The sequence below is a fragment of the Perognathus longimembris genome, chromosome 26 (assembly GCF_023159225.1).
Source record: "Perognathus longimembris pacificus isolate PPM17 chromosome 26, ASM2315922v1, whole genome shotgun sequence".
In the NCBI taxonomy this organism is placed as follows: Eukaryota; Metazoa; Chordata; class Mammalia; order Rodentia; family Heteromyidae; genus Perognathus; species Perognathus longimembris.
In genome coordinates this window covers 6,443,127-6,459,119 of record NC_063186.1, presented here as the reverse complement: position 1 = coordinate 6,459,119, position 15,993 = coordinate 6,443,127, and the positions used below count along the sequence as shown (strand labels likewise).

The 15,993-nt window shown below is 46.4% G+C and overlaps 1 pseudogene; it reads right to left on the bottom strand.

Annotated features, from left to right (window-relative positions):
- Positions 1-15,555: 15,555 nt before the first annotated feature.
- Positions 15,556-15,993, bottom strand: LOC125342538 (annotated as a pseudogene).

The window sequence follows — 15,993 nt, the reverse complement described above, 5'->3', positions numbered from 1 at the left end:
CCTGTCTTTTTGGAGTGTGTGTTAAAGAGTCTGGGATTGAATGAAGCAACTGCTGTTATGGAAAGCTCGCTCCCAGCATTTCCTTTCAGCCTTGTCAAAGCAGGCTCTTAATTCTGATTTGCAAAACAGCCTCCTCCAAAGCCAAACTCACTCATCCCGGAGCCCATTCTAAAACAGAAGAAATATCACCAAGCAGGAGGCGTCGACAGAATTGGGCAGGAGGAAATTAGGGCTATGAATCGAGAACACCAGGTCCTGTGCCACTGCCAGCTTGCTCTGAAGAGTCATCAAAGCTGGGAGAGAGGAGAGTCGCTCACGCCTATAATCCTGGCTACTTGGGAGGCTGAGAGGTTCAAGATTCAAATCCGGTCTGGGGCAGAAAAAAAAATCTGAGACTCTTGTCTCCAATTGACCAGCAAAAAGCCAGAAGGAGGGAGTGTGACTCAAGCAGTAGCCTTGAGTAAAAAACCTAAGGTACAGTGGGAGGCCATGAATTCTAGTCCCAGTACCGGCACCAAGTTCCTCACCACTAGATCACTCCCATGGGGCCTGTGGCTCCTCAGCTAGTAACACTGGGCACAACCAAGGGCAAAGATTGTTTCAGTCCTGCATCATGGTTGCCCAACCGTAAGCCTGGGCTCTGCTGGTACTCTGCAAAGCTCCGGAAAGCAAAACAAAATCTCCATCTTTTCCTAGGAAATTTCTCAAAGATGAACTTCAAAAACAGTGCTCAGAGGGGCCTGGCACCAGCGACTCCCACCCTTCATCCTAACGTACTCAGGAGGCCGAGATCTGAGGATTGTGGTTCAAGGCCAGCCTGGGCAGGAAAAGTCCATGAAACTGAAAAAAAAAAATCTTTAACACCAAAAAGCCAGAAGTGGAACTGTGGCTCAAGTGGTAGAGCACCAGCCTGGAGCAAGAAAAAATATAAAAGCCTTGAGTTTGAGCACACACACAGTTTTAGTTTTTTCATACATCTGGATTTGGATCTCAGAGAAGGTGCTTCTCCAGAGAGGGGTTATAGGTAAAGACAGAGAGATCAGACATGGCATCATAGCCTAAGTCTTCTACCATTTCCGCTCACATTTCCTCTTCCATTTCCTCTTCTACTGATCACTGCCTTATATATACTCTGCTCTATAGCCACACCCTGATGTGGCCCCACCCACACTATAACCAGGATTGGTCATACCCTAGTGTAGCTCCACCCACTGTATACCAGGATTGGTCACACCTTGGTGTAGCCCCACCCACCATATACCAGAATTGGTCTGCATGTTAAACCAATAGCCTCTAGAAGAAGTGATGGCTTCTAGGACTGGGTTATAAAAGGACTGCTGGGGACGGGGGAGGGTACTGGGAATGTGGCTTAGTGGTAGAGTGCTTGCCTAGCATGCATGAAGCCCTGGGTTCCATTCCTCAGCACCATGTACACACAAAAAGAAGCCAGAAGTGGTGCTATGGCTCAAGAAGTAGAGTGCTAGCCTTGAGCACAGAGAGACTCAGAGACAGATCCCAGGCCCTAAATTCAAACCCCAGGACTGGCCAAAAAAAAAAAGACTGCTTGAATGGCTTTCTCTGGAAGAAGCAAACTAGTGTCAAAGAAATGAGGCCTCCTGCCCCGGACCAGCAAGTGGCTCAGGCCGTTAAGTCGAGCATCCTGCAAGTCACTCTGAGAGCAGCCAATGACCATGCCAGGGAACTGGCAAACCTATCCTGAGCTTCCCAGGGAGGGGCCTGTGATCTGGTCCCCACACACAGCCTCCTGGCCCCTCAGAAGCTCAGAATTAAGTGCTTAGATGCATGAAGATTACAGAGTAATAGCCAATTTGCCTACATGTTAACAGATGAAGAGAATACAGTAACCTAGGACATCAGATGACTGTTTAGACCAAAGAGCCATGGTCCGGCTCTGTTTTTTTTGGGGGGGAGAGGGTCAAGTGGTTCTCATCACATGAGATTTGGGTGCATGGGGTTAGGAACCAAAGTTGAGCCATGCCCTATAGCAGGCATCTCTGGCCCCTTTGAGATCAGACTCTGCATCTAGAACAGCACACCAGAAAGGGAAGTCAGCCTCCATGGAATCTAGCAACTGAGAAGCTTAAGTGTTGCAGAGCTAATCTCAAGTCCCAAAAAAGGTTGGGGCACAAAAATCACAGGCAATCGAGCTGGGTGATTTAAGGTAACAACTGATTTTCAAGAGCAGCGAATCTCTGCAAGTCACTTCACTTTCCTCCCACATTCTGTCTTTTTTTTTTTTTTAATGCAGAAGGAGAACATTTGCTGGCTCTGTGTGTGTGTGTGCACGCTCTCAGAGCCTTAGCATCTGCCCCCTTGTCATGTGGGAATTGGATTATTACAGTGCGTGCTGACTTTCAAAGTCACCATTCATCACTTAACTTGCATCCTCCTCACTCCAGTTGAGATGGAGATCCTTAAGTGCTGAAGCACTAAACGCGGGTTAGCCCAGTGCTTTGTCCCTACTTGTCTAATGTTATTGAAGAGACCCTAGAAACCCAAGAGATACGCTGGGCTGGGAAAGCCTCTCATCCAGCCTGTCCTCTCTGGAGAGATTTTTTCCCACGGCCGCTCTTGCAGGACCTAAGTGTTGTCCTATATACACCCTTTTGTCAGCGGGAGACATCCCGTGATTTCTCATGGCCTCTCTTTTAACACCTGAGTCCTCGCCAGATGCCAACAGCTCACAACTGTCATCCTAGCTACTCTGGAGGCTGAGATCTAAGAATCGTGGTTTGAAGCCAGCCCAGGCAGAAAAGTCTATGAGATTCTCATCTACAATAAATGACAAAAATCCAGAAGTGGAGCTATGGCTCAAGTGGTAGAGCACCATTCTTGATAAAAAAAAAATAAAGCTCAGGGACAGTACACAGGCTCTGAGTTCAAGCCACATACACACGCGCACACACACACACACACACACACACACACACACACAGAGCAAAATATTAACTGTAGCTGGGAAAGTGGCCTAGTGGTAGAGTGCTTGCCTAGCATGCATGAAGCCCTGGGTTCGATTCCTCAACACCTTATAAACAGAAAAAGCCAGAAGTGGAGCTGTGGCTCAAGTTGGCAGAGTGCTAGCCTTGAGTAAAAAGAAGCCAGGGACAGTGCTCAGGCCCTGAGTCCAAACCCCAGGACTGGTAAAAAACAAATATTAACTGTAATTCTGTTTGGGTATAGATTCTTCTGGCTCTATCTCCTAAACCTTCTTCAGTGAACATGTTATCATTTGCATAATGAGAGGCAAGCCAAATAAAAAATATTTATATTTGTATACTTATGTATACTATATAAAACATTTACATAAATATTTGTATGTGTTATGTTTATGTTATACTTATGTACAAGTATATACAAGTATAATAACATATACATAAGTATATAATATATAAAATACATAAGCAAATATTACATATTAATATATTATATATATATCCAGCCCAGGCAAGAAAGTCTCTGAGACTCTTATCTCCAATAAACTACCAAAAAAATGCCAGAAGTGGAGCTGTGGCTTAAGTGGTAGAGTATTAGAGCCTTGAGCAAAAACAACTCAGGGGTGGGGCACTGTGACAAGCTCTCTCTCTCTCTCTCTCTCTCTCTCTCTCTCTCTCTCTCTCTCTCTCTCTCTCTCTTTGCTAGTCCTGGGCTTGAATTCAGGGACTAGGCACTGCTCCTAAGCTTCTTTTGCTCAAGGCTGGCACTCTACCACTTGAGCCACAGTGCCATTTCGAGCTTTTTCTAGTTACGTGGTGCAAAAGAATTGAACCCAGGGTTTCATGCATGCTAGGCAAGCACTCTCTACCACTGAGCCACATTCCCAACCACAGGCCTTCTCAAAAGATTTCTCAGACTCTCTACTCTGAAGACTCTTTGTTTTTACCTAGGGCAAGGTATCGGCAGCAAAAAGCTAGAAATAGAGGTCTGGCCCAAGGGGTAGAGTGCCAGCTTTTAGCAAAAAAGCTAAGGGACAGTACCCAGGGCTTGAGTTCAAGCCCCAAGACATACATAAGCCCTGGGTTTGATTCTTCAGCACCACATACACAGAAAAAGCCAGAAGTGGTGCTATGGCTCAAGTGGTAGAGTGCTAGCCTTGAACAAAAGAAGCTCAGGGACAGTGCTCAGGCCCTCTGTTCAAGCCCCAGGAATGGCACCACAAAATAAAATAAAAATAAAAGATCACCACTAACAAGAACTTACAGATCAGTTTCAACGTGAACTATTTTCCATTCAAATAAAAACTCCTTGTTACAGGTCGGTAAAAGAATTACAAACAGCCCTGAACCTGCATTAAATGCAATGACTCATACCTATCTTTAATTATCCACTTCAGGACTGGAGCGCTATTTGTTTTCTACGTAGGTCACAGGGCTTAAACTCAGAGCCTAGGCATTGCTCCTGAGCTGATTTTGCTCAATGCTAGTGTTCTACCACCTAAGCCACAGTTCCATTTCTGGTGTTTTGGTCGTTAATTGGAGATAAAGAGTCTTATGGACTTTCTTGCCTGTGGTTGGCTTTGAACCAGGATCTTCAGATCTCAGACTCCTGAGTAGCTAACATTGCAGGTGTGAGCCACTGGTGCCTGGCGTGAACCTTTTTATTGGGGCATATATGAAAAGCAAAAAGATCCAATCACTTAAAAATAAATCTGATCATACTTTAAATTCCTATGTAAGAGAAAAGAGGCACTGCTCCATGGTAGCTATTTAGTATGTGAATTATATATGATTAAGAGAAGCTCTTCAGACGGGAGACTCATCTTTAGTGTCTAACTGTCAGGAAGGGTGCAATAAAAATACATTTACAAGCATACAGAAATAGCAACAGCCATTAGGGTTGTACTACTGATTAAAGAAAAACTCATAATTGAATGAGATTACATGGGGTATCATTGGAGACAGTTCTTTCCTGATCCTCAGGGAACACTCCTAGATGCCTGAAATCTCACATTGTACCAAGTCACAAATACATGCATGTATAACCTATAAACCCATTTATAAATTAAGCATGGTAAAAAAGATCAATGGTAACAAAAGTTACGATATGTTGTAACAAAGCCATTTTAAAAACTTATTTAGTTTTTATTCTTGGCTTTTCCCATTTGATAGTGGATGGTGGCAGGTAACAGGATCTATAGCAAACAAAATTATAAAGTAGACTATAGCCCATTCATATACAGTTTCAAAAAAAAAAAAAAACCAAAAATCTCAGTTGGGTGCTGGTGGATCACACCTGTAATCCTAGCTACTCAGGAGGCTGAGATCTGAGGATCACTGTTTAAAGCTGGCCCAGGCAGAAAAGTCCATGAGACTCTTATCTCCAATAATCCACTCAGAAAAACCCAGACATGGTGCTGTGGCTCAAGTGGTAGAGCACTATCTTTGAGCAAAAAAAGGCTCAGGGAGAGCACCCAAGCCCTGAGTTCAAGCCCCAGGACCGGCATAAAAATTTTTTTAAAGTATGATACAAATTTTTTTAAGTATGACTTAGTGATGCAAAAATATTTCTACTCTTTTCCCACATTTCAGAAGGTATCTGAAAACTACTGATAACAGCAGAGAAAACCCAAACAGAATTTCATTGAAGAGGAGGCAAAGCCAGGCATTAGCGATTCATACCTGTAATCTGAGCTATTCAGGAAGCTGAGAGCTAGAGGAATGATGTTCAAAGCCAGCTCAGGCAAAAGAGTTTCAGAGGCTCTATTTCAAACTAGTCAAAAAGCTAGACAGGGGCTGGGAAGGTGGCTTAGTGGTAGAGTGCTTGCCTAGCATGCCTAGCCCTGGGTTTGATTCCTCAGGACCACATACACAGAAAAGGCCCAGAAGCGGCGCTGCGGCTCAAGTAATAGAGTGCTAGCCTTGAGCACAGAGAGGATCAGGGACAGCGCCCAGACCCTGAGTTCAAGACCCAGGACTGGCAAAAAGAAAAGCTAGACAGGAGGCATGGCTCAATAGTAGAGTACCAGCTACAAAGGAACAAGTTAAGTGAGTTAGTACTGGTAAGAAGTTAAGTAAAGGGCTGGGGATATAGCCTAGTGGCAAGAGTGCCTGCCTCGGATACACGAGGCCCTAGGTTCGATTCCCCAGCACCACATATACAGAAAACGGCCAGAAGCGGCGCTGTGGCTCAAGTGGCAGAGTGCTAGCCTTGAGCGGGAAGAAGCCAGGGACAGTGCTCAGGCCCTGAGTCCAAGGCCCAGGACTGGCCAAAAAAAAAAAAAAGAAGTTAAGTAAAGTTAGGCTCAAAGACACAAAGGATGCTGTTTTCTCTGGCATGTGGAAGTTAGATGTCAATTATAAATCTAAAAACACAGAGTCTCACACACACACACACACACACATATATATATATATATATATATATATATATATAAACATTGGCTACAGTATGATATATGCAGGGGAGGCTGCAATGGTGTAATTCCTTTGAACAATTTATAGTTTTGTTTTTTGCTGGTCCTGAGGTTTTAACTAAGGGCTTGGGTGCTGCCCTTGAGCCTCTTTGTATTCAAGACTAGTGCTCTACCACTTTGAGTCGCATCTCCACTTCCAGCTTTCTGGTGGTTCACTGGAGATAAGAGACTCATGGACTTTGCTGCCTGGGCTGGCTTTGAACTATGATACCCCATACCCTAGTCTTCTGAGTAGCTGGATCATGGGTGTGAGCTGCTGGCACCTCGCACAACCTACAGTTTTAATAAAATGAATACCAGAGCCAGGTGCCAGCGGCTCACACCTACAATCCTAGCGACTCAGGAGACTAAGATCTGAGGATCATGGTTCAAAGCCTGCCCTGAAAAGTCTGTGAGACTCTTTTTTTTTTTTTTTGCCAGTCCTGGGCCTTGGACTCAGGGCCTGAGCACTGTCCCTGGCTTCCTTTTGCTCAAGGCTAGCACTCTGCCACTTGAGCCACAGCGCCACTTCTGGCCATTTTCTATATATGTGGTGCCGAGGAATCGAACCCAGGGCTTCATGTATATGAGGCAAGCACTCTTGCCACTAGGCCATATTCCCAGCTCCACTGTAAGACTCTTATCTCTGATGAACCACCCAAATATCAGAAGTGAGGCAGTGGCTCCAAGTGGTAGAGGGCTGGCTTTGAGCACAAAAGCTCAGGGACAGGGCTCAGGCCCAGCGTTCAAGCCCCACCAATGATTTGAAGGGGGGGGGCGGGGAAAGAACCTCAGAAAGCTGAAATATGTGAAGGTCAAAGGGAGAGGGAGTCAGACAAATGAAGAAGAATAGTGGCTGAAGGCAGTCTAATATTTAATATCCATATGTGAAAATTGACCCAGCTCACTTGAGGGGAGGGGTGGGGCCAGGAGAAATGGGGGAGAGCCACCAAGATGCATCTGACTCAGGCTGACGTGTTGAATTGAACCCCTTCTATAACATTATTTAATATTGTTTTTTGCCAGTCCTGGGGCTTGAACTCGGGGCCTGGGCACTGTCCTTGAGCTTCTTTTGCTCAAGGCTAGCGCTCTACCACTTGAGCCACTGGCTGCTTTTTCTATGTATGTGGCACTGAGGATTCAAACCCAGGGCTTCCTGCGTGCTAGGCAAGCACTCAACCACTAGGCCACATTCCCCAGCCCACAATAAAATTGTTGATTTATCACCAATTTCAGCAATAAAATGTGGTCTCTATTACTTCTGTCTCTCTCAAGATTGTCATGCAGTATAAACTGGGTCACAAAAACTGCTACAAGCAAATAAACAACAACAAGAACAAAAATCACTAGGATGAAATGTCCTACCTTGACTGCAGAACTGTGATGATGTGCTGAAGATAGTCATGCTGCATTGCAGGTACTCTACAAATTAAAATAAATAAATAAATAAATAAGGCACAGAAACAAGGAAGGATGTTAAGAGCTGCTCCTATGAACCTGAACTGCGCAGCATTTTATTATGAATTTTTCTGGTAAGGAAGCGGGGATTAGGAAAGGTTTGTGTTGTGTGGAGGGGAGGTTCATCTCAACAACTTTTTTTTGCCAGTCCTGGGGCTTGAACTCAGGGCCTGAACACTGTCCCTGACTTCTTTTTTGCTCAAGGCTAGCAATGTACCACTTGAGCCACAGCTCCACTTCTGGCTTTTTCTGTGTATATGGCACTGAGGATTCGAACCCAGGGCTTCGTGCATGCTAGGCAACAACACTCAGCCATGAAGCCCCATTTCCAGCCCCCATCTGTATAACTCTTTGACAAGCTGGTACCCCCTGGAGCGCCCTAGGAGATGCATTTCTCTCTTGGCAGTTAGCAGCCTGGGAAGGCATAGCCTTTGGCATATCGCCATCTATTGGTGAACAAGGAAATGAAAACTCTAAAAGAGACACTGGACTCTCTTGTCCTCAAAAACTCGATGAGGAGAGTTTATAACATGCCAAGTCCTTATTTTTTTTTTGGTGCTGATCCTGGAGCTTGAACTCAACTGGAGTGTTGTCCCTTAGTTTTTTGCCAGTACTCTACCACTTGAGCCACAGCACCACTTCTGGATGTTTTTTTTTTTTTTTTGGTGGTTCATTGAAGATGGTAATCTCATGGACTGTCTGAACCGCCATCCTCAGATCTCAGCTTTCTGAGTAGCTGGGATGACAGGTGTGAGCCACCAGTGTCCACAGTAAAGTTTAGCGATATTTTATTGCTCCTCACCTCCAATTCAGCCTGCTTATGCCATAATCCATACACAACTAAGCACATTGCTCAGAGGAAGGTTGACAGAGCCATGCTCCTTCCTCCAAGCTGAGAAAAGATGCTTAAAGGCCACCCTTCAGAACTATGAAAACTACAAGCACAGGCTGAAAGACACTGACATTAAAAGAGCCCCAGTCAACCAAATGCCAGTGATGATGTCTGTAATCCTAGCTACTCAGGAAACTGAGAGCTAAGGATCATGGTTCAAAGCCACCCCAAGTAGGAAAGTCTGTGGCTCATCTCCAATGAATCAAGCACAAAGCTGGAAGTAGAACTGTAATAGCACCAGCCTGGAGCAAAATAAGCTAAGGGACAGAGCTCAAGCCCTGAGTTTAAACCCCAGGATTCACACACACACACACACACACACACACACACACAAGAAGCCCAGGGACAGTGCCCAGGTCCTGAGTTCAAGCCCCAGGACTGGCAAAAAAAAAAAAAAAGAAATTCATACATTTGCCATACTCCAACTCTAGCTTGTCCCTAGACAAATTATGGCCATGAAACAGAATGAAGACTTACTACTTGAAGTGAGGCAAAAAAAAAAAAAACCCAGGCCAGGCACTGGTGGCTCACACCTGTCATCCTAACAACTCAGGAGGCTGAGATCTAAAGATCATGGTTCAAAGCCCACCTGGGCAGGAAAGTCAGTGAGACCCTTATCTCTAATGGACACACACACACACACACACACACACACACACACACACACACACACAAAGGCAAAAGTGAGCTGTGGCTCAAAGTGAGTGGTAGAACCTTGGGCAAAAAAAAAAAACACAAAAAACCCTCCGGGACAGGCCCAGGCCCTGAGTTCAAGCCCTGAGTTCACACACATTCACATTCACACACATACACACACACACACACACACACACACACAGAAAATCAAATCCCAGGACTACATTCTAGCTAAAATAGCATTCCTCTGGCCTTCACATAGGCGACAAGTATAATTTAAATCACTGGGTGGTGTTGCTATGGTGATCCAATTACCACTGCAGCCTACCATGTCTTTTGATGAGAGAAACAAGGAAGGGCAGGCCCAGCTGAGCTTTACATGACTCTGTTCTTAATTCCTTTGCGAGGATCATTATGGGTCAATTTCAAACTTCTGTAGCTCACTGAACTGAAGCCTGGTCTGATCCATGAAATATATTAGCAGCTCAGTTTCTTGTCTAATGCCATCATCCCAGGTAGACTGCACAGGTTATAATGACCCCAAGGCCAACTGCCTTTTGGAAATGTCCCTAATAGGGCTGGGAGTGTGGCTTAGTGGTAAAGTGCTTGTCTAGCATCTATAAAGCCCTGGGTTTGATTCTTCAGTACCCCACAAACAGAAAAAGTCAGAAGTGGTGCTGTGGCTCAAGTGGTAGAGTGCCTAGCCTTGAGCAAAAGAAGTTTAGGGACAGTGCCCAAGGCCCTGAGTTTAAGCCCCAGGACACATTCGCACTTGGCTTTCTTTACTCGAGGTTGGTGCTCTACCACATAAGAGTCTCATGGACTTTTCTGCCTGTGCTGGCTTCAAAGAGTCCTCAGATCTCAGCCTCCTGAGTGTAATATGGAGGTCAGATCTGGCCAGCACCATCATTGGCTGTTTGAGGGTGTTAGGTCCTCTTCCTGAGGGCTCCATGTAGATGCCCCCACCTCATTAAGTCTCCACCCAGTTACCTGGGTAACCTGCAGACCTGGAGGCAGTTACCTCCCCTTTCCCTGAGGTCACATCCTAATCCACCTGGCCACACCCCTTGCCCCTGCCCTAGATATAAGGCAGGGCTGGGTGGGGGTCGCTCTCTCTCTCTCCCTTCTCTCCCTTCTCTCCGGCCATGGATCATCTTGGCCACAGGCCAGCGGTTCGGTAATAAACTTTCTCTCTTGCCTGAATACTGCGTGGCGTTCTCCTTTACCGGCTACCTACTTTAAAAACCTAACATATATGGTGCCGTGACTCAGATGGCGCTTAAGAGTCAGGACAGGTGGAATTCCCATCTATTTTTCTCTTTTTTCTGGGAGTATCCCCAGTCCTGACGGCCCTTTTTCCGCGAACCAAACTGCTGCGAGTTGCCATGCGGCACTTTTCACTAAAACCATTGCTGGCCTCCACACCCACCTCCACCTCCACACCACTTGTCTGCCCTGGTGAGTGAAACTGCTGCTGCTCGGGTTCTCTGCCACTCCGTCCGCCGCTTCTGCCGCTTCTGCCTGCCGCTTCTGCCCGGTAAGCTCATTCAGTCACCAGGCGCCTCCCTCCCGTGCTTTTTGGGTTTTGCATCACAGTCACACCCGAGCCAAGACACTGCTAGCACGCCTCTTGACAGTGCAATGAGGCCTGCTCGAAATACTCGCTCAGATACAGTTTTTGCCACTGCAATGGTAAATGGTCAGAAGTCACTTATATTCAGGCTCTCTCTCTCTTTTCCTCTCTTTCTCTTCCTTTTTCTCCCTCTCTCTCTCATCTTCCTGCTTACTTGCTTACTGTATAAAATTCCCAAGTCATACCATCCTGTGTGTCTTGCTCACAAAGCTGCCTCTTCACAGACCTCCGAAACTGAGGCTTGACCACCAATGTGCTTTGTCAGCAAAGATATCTAAAAGTTATTTTCTCTAGCGTTGACCACATGGTGGATGTTGGGTTTAACAGGCACCAGCTCAGGTGCCATTGTGCCATGTCACGTGTCCTCAGTGTGTTTGTGTCCTCCTGCCACCCCCCTCAACATGGCATCCCACTGGAATTTATCAAAATATGGTTTCTCCATTTTATAATCTGAAAATTGTTGTTTGCTAGCAAAATTGTTTTTCTAACCGACCACGTGGTTCTAAAATATTGGACAAAAAAAATGTCATTTACTATTGGAATTCCGAAAGAGTCTACTGCTGAAATTCATTTTTGTATGCTGTAAAACCTATGTGCACAGTGTATGTCTGTGTAAATGTCATTTGTTAGAATGTCCATCTAGCTATATATCTGTGCTAAAACTCATCACATCTACTGAGTTTTGTCATTGCAGAATTCTGGCAAGTATTTGGTCAGTTCTTGACAAGGTACAGGTAAGCTCTAGTCCCCTTGGTCTCCTTGTTGATTTAATTGGAAATAAAAAAGGGCTTTTGTGACAAAGATGCCTTGGATTGCAGTTCAAAGCCAACACGGGCAGAAAATATCTCTCAAACTCCATCTCCCAACTAACCAGTGAAGAGCCAGGCTGGAAGCATGGCTGAAGAGACCGATCTCTAATGCTGGAAGTGGAGCTGTGGCTCAAGTGGTAGAGTACTAGCCTCGAGCAGAAGTGCTCAGGGACAGTGCCCAGGCCCTGAGTTCAAACCCCATGAATGCCAATGGGGGCAAGCCATCCCAGCAACAAGCACTTAGACCCCTGGGACTCAGCCAGTTCAGGGAACAAGGATCATGGAGAGGAGTAAGAGGAGAATTATGTCACATCCTAAATGGAGTCACTTTGTCTCGCCCTTTCAAAATTAATCAAAGCCGGGGGATCAAGAGATAGTAGCTTGTCCATCTAATGTCCATACCTGAGTATAAGAACTAGCCAAGTCACCCAATTTTTAATTTTGTGCCCTAAGCCCTTCCTTTTGCCTTAATATTTTTTTTTGTCCAGCCCCTGCCTCATGAGACTTCTTCCAGGCTTCATTCAAGGACTGGCATCTACCACCAAGGGACCCTGCTGCTCACCTTCTCCAGGAGGGGCCACATTTCTGCCTTTTACTCCTAATGCCGACGCCCCTTGCCAGCAGGAAGCAGCCAGAGAGAGTCTTTGCCCTTTTTCATAACTATTAAAAGGCTGGAATGTTAGGTCCTCTCCCTGAGGGCTCCATGTAGATGCCCCCACCTCATTAAGTCTCCACCCAGTTACCTGGGTAACCTGCAGACCTGGAGGAAGTTACCTCCCCTTTCCCTGAGGTCACATCCTAATCTACCTGGCCACACCCCTTGCCCCTGCCCTAGATATAAGGCAGGGCTGGGTGGGGGTCGCTCTCTCTCTCTCTCTCTCTCTCTCCCTCTCTCTCTCCCTCTCTCCCTCTCTCCCTCCCCCTTCTCTCCGGCCATGGATCATCTTGGCCACAGGCCAGCAGTTCGGTAATAAACTTTCTCTCCTGCTTGAATACCACATGGTGTTCTCCTTTACCGGCTACCTACTTAAAAAACCTAACAGAGGGGTGCCAGATTGACTCCATCTCAGTGAAAGAGAGCAGAAGCTGCCTCCATCTTCACTAAACTTTCCCCTGCCCCTGAGCCTCAGGGTTGGGAGTGTGCCCTGTCTGCTCAGAACCCAGGGAAGTTCCCCTTCACTATGATGAGATTGTGTAAACGGCTTGACCACCTGAGGCATGGAAGGTCCAAGGAATGTTCAAAGTTAAACCTGTGCCCTCCCATGAGTAGGCATATCTACCTGCATCATGTGAGCTCCACCAAACCCATGTGCCAATTCTAACTAGAATGATAGGTTGGTTCAAACAGATACTGTGAGGCAGACTGTCACTCCAATGGCCATCTGCATGCGACCTGGCATTCTCTGTAAGTGTTGTATAAGCTCATTGGCCACCTGCATGTGGCAGGCTTAACCATGTGATGTTTGCCTTTATAACCAGGCCTGGAAGGCCCCACGTGGTCACAGTTTCAGCTCCCGAGTCTGGGCTGCAACCCTGGCTGGTCGGTTTGCTTTTTACTTCCCCAATAAATCCATCCTTCTATCATCTTTTTTCTGGAGACTGAGTGATGGACTCTAGGAGGAACCAGGAATCCCCTCCCTTTGGGGAGGGGGGGTGACTCCATGACACTGAGTAGCTAGGATGATAGGAATAAGCTATGGGCACCCAACTTGAACTTTTAAGTAAACAGGTTATTTGAGGGAGGTTAAAGTAGGTATGGAAGACACGGTCTTGAGTGTTTAAAAGCAAGAAGCACCATGTTGGTGTGTTGCTTTGTGTGAAGGGGGTTCTAATGATTTGCTGGAAATATGAAAAGCTATGTCAGCCTCACCAAGCTGAATGCATCCTACACAAAGGATACTGCCATCACTCTTCGAACTCATTTCCTCAAACTGATTACCTGTTTTTCCTGCCTCTTATACCTGCATCATTAAGTATACTGAAGTAGGGAAATTCTCATTTTACTTTTTTGTGCAGGTAGAACTTGCATTTGATGACCCTCGTTTGTCTACCTTAGATCAATCATATCTTGGCAGCTTTCCATGTAATAGGTTGTCCTGACATATTTCAAAAGGTCTGAGTTTATGATTCTGTACTTAGAATTACTTGTTTATTTATCTGAAAACAAAGCCGGATAACGTGAGGAAAAATTGCTAGCATTTCCCTCGCCTTAGGTCCTCAGCTCCTCCCATTAGCCCCCAGATCCACCCATACCTAAACTGCCTGCCTAGAACTATAATATAATGGACCACTCCCGCTCACCATTAAGACCTACCTACATCCCCTTTAGCCCCAGAGAAGCTGCCACCTGGATAAGATGCAGCCACCATGTTGCTCCCTCTCCCGTGAAAGATATGGCCCCACTAATAAGCCTTCTCCTGTCCGTAACTATCTCCGCATGGTTCCCTGGGATGGCTGGGACATATCCTTTCAAAAATGAGGCCTGGCAAAGACAACTCAAAAACATGGTATTTTGAAAAAGAAGCACCGTCTTTGCTCCAAAGAGAAACAACAGGATGCATTCCTCACCCCAAGAATTGACACTCATAGGGCTGGGAATATGACATAGTGGTAAAGTGTTTGCCTCGCATACATAAAGTACCACATATATAGAAAAGGCCAGAAGTGGAGCTGTGGCTCAAGTGGTAGAGTGCTAGCCTTGAGCAAAAAAGAAGCCAGGGACAGAGCTCAGGCCCTGAGTTCAAACCAACCCCAGGACTGGCAAAAAAATAATAATACTCATGTGACAGTATGTATGCCTTCCTGAGAAAATTGCTTTCCCCAGACTTAAGCAAACTCCTGCCAAAAATGCAGACAGCAGGGCCCCCTTTCTTATTTCACAGATAAGGATATGGGGCTTTTTGGGTGGCAGGATGCATTCTTTTTTTTTTTTTTTTTTGGCCAGTCCTGGGCTTGGACTCAGGGCCTGAGCACTGTCCCTGGCTTCTTCCCGCTCAAGGCTAGCACTCTGCCACTTGAGCCACAGCGCCACTTCTGGCCATTTTCTGTATATGTGGTGCTGGGGAATTGAACCCAGGGCTTCATGTATACGAGACAAGCACTCTTGCCACTAGGCCATATTCCCAGCCCAAGGATGCATTCTTACCTGGAAACTCAGAAAGTAACTCCAAGTGTGGTTAGAACAAAGACAAAACACCCATCTTTGCTTAACTTTGGAGCCAAATCCCTCTTTACCTAACCCTCTAAATACTCCTGGAGCCAAAGAGCTGGCTGTTTCTTTCCCAGGACCAACCTATATGTGTGTGTGTGTGTGTATATAATTAAAATTTTATTTCTATACTGATATACTGAAGTTTGAAGGTATGCAATTATTTCCCCCAAAGATACAGATACTGTTAGGTCCTCTCCCTGAGGGCTCCATGTAGCTGCTCTCACCTCATTAAGTCTCCACCCAGTTACCTGGGTAACCTGCAGACCTGGAGGCAGTTACCTCCCCTTTCCCTGAGGTCACCTCCTAATCCACCTGGCCACACCCCTTGCCCCTGCCCTAGATATAAGGCAGGGCTGGGGGGGGGGGGGTCGTTCTCTCTCTCCCTTCTCTCCGGCCATGGATCATCTCGGCCACAGGCCAGCAGTTTGGTAATAAGCTTTCTCTCCTGCCTGAATACCGCGTGGTGTTCTCCTTTACCGGCTACCTACTTTAAAAACCTAACAGGGTCCTCACTCTCCCACGCAGTAGCAAAGCCCAGGAACATCCATCTCTGCCCCCACCTGGAGACCGCAAGAACATCGAGGAAGGGCCAGGGGTCTGTGGACATTTCAGTCCTTCCTGTCATCAAGCGTGTGGGGAGGGGCAGGGCCGAGGGCCCTGAGCTCTGCCTTCAGGACACCCTAGTCCTGGGCCAAGGCAGCTTTGATGGCAGCCACCGGCCTCAGAAACTTCACCTCGGTGTCCACGTAGCCATCACCTCCGTTCTTGGAGTGAACCAACTTCGCGGCTACCATGACCTCGAAGAAGCCAGTGACCTGCGGTGTGCCCTCGCCACAGATGTCCAGGCACCCAGGGGACTCATCTTCCAGTTTCTTCTTAAGCTGGAGATAACTTGGGCTTGTAGCCTCAAGCACCACAGTACACAACCCGCATGGTGAGGACCAT